This window comes from Crocuta crocuta, unplaced genomic scaffold (genome assembly GCF_008692635.1).
Source record: "Crocuta crocuta isolate KB4526 unplaced genomic scaffold, BGI_CrCroc_1.0 scaffold164, whole genome shotgun sequence".
NCBI lineage: Eukaryota > Metazoa > Chordata > Mammalia > Carnivora > Hyaenidae > Crocuta > Crocuta crocuta.
In genome coordinates this window covers 3,477,936-3,479,089 of record NW_027530016.1, presented here as the reverse complement: position 1 = coordinate 3,479,089, position 1,154 = coordinate 3,477,936, and the positions used below count along the sequence as shown (strand labels likewise).

At 67.6% G+C, this 1,154-nt stretch overlaps 1 protein-coding gene across 1 annotated transcript in view; it reads right to left on the bottom strand.

Annotated features, from left to right (window-relative positions):
* The window catches only part of CDC42EP3 (CDC42 effector protein 3), a 24,712-nt gene extending 24,024 nt beyond the window's left edge, over positions 1 to 688 (bottom strand). The window contains exon 1 of the mRNA XM_077764260.1: positions 459 to 688. The gene's annotated coding sequence lies outside the window, so the exon portion shown is untranslated. The remainder of the gene's footprint in view (positions 1 to 458) is intronic.
* Between the last annotated feature and the right edge of the window lie 466 nt (positions 689 to 1,154).

Below are 1,154 nucleotides of genomic sequence, written 5' to 3'. Positions count from 1 at the left end.
GTTGGTGCCCCAGCCACAATGCCCCGTCAAGAGAGAGGGCACCCGGCGGGTACCGCCACCGCAGATCTGCACGGGGCACCCATGCGCCGCCCTGGTGCCAATCCACGATGGGAGGGGGGCGGTAGCCATGTGCAGCTTGTTCTGAGATGGAAAAATGCAATATGCGCCCAGAATGGCTGTCAAAATAGCTCGGAGGGCGCAGTGCAGCCCCACCCTGAAAAGCGGTGGGCACAAATGGTGGAGCTGTGCGTCTCGATCGTGCCACCCGAACCCTCCCGGGCTGCTTTACGTCCCCTTTGGTCCTTTGGACACCAGCTGGGAAGGCGATGCTCTCGGCATCCGCCGCTCCCTGTGCGTTTCCAAGCCTAGCCCCCCGCGCACGCCGGAAGCGGCCACGACCGCGGGTCCCACAGACTCACAGGCTGAGAGGAAGGAGCCCAGGGCAGGCAGCAACTCACCAGCAGCCCCGACGATCCCAGTCGCTGCCCCTGGGCGGGACGCCCCGCACGGACGCCTCCCGAGGACTCACGCAGTCCCAGCCCGTTACCCGCAGATCCTGCCGGGGCGGCCCGCGCGGCACCTCACAGCACTATTCACTCCGAGTCGGCGTAAAGGCGCGCGAGGCGGCGGGTCTCCAGGCGCGGCCCCCGCTCCTGCGGGTGTAGACTCCGGCCGCAGCCGGGAAAGAAGGTGCNTCCCCCCGAAAAGCTGCGTGGGGCTCCCTCCGCACAAAGACAGGTCGCGGGAAGTTCGCGCGACCTTCCTCAAAGAGGGACCCCCGGGGTGCTAGCTCCTGGGTGCCCGAGGACAAAGGGACTCCGCCCGCTCCCTGGACACCTGCACTAAACCTCTTGCGCCCACCTCTCCTCGTCCCAAGAAGCCGATCTAGCCCGGCGAAGCTAGGGCGCAGCGGGCGGGTTGACTCTCGGGGAAGCGGGGCCACCTGACCGCGCCGACCCTCCCCGGCCGCGGGTCGCGCAGCCGGCCGTAGCCCCGGCTCCGGGGAAAGGTGGTGTTTTGTCAGTTTCCAGCTCGCTCCCTTTGGAGCTGCTGCCAAAACCCGGAGAGTGGATTTGGCGCACTGGAGACGCCTGGGGCTGCGGGCTGAGCAAGTGGGCACGCGAACAGCCGACGCTGCAGGTTTTTCCAGTCCA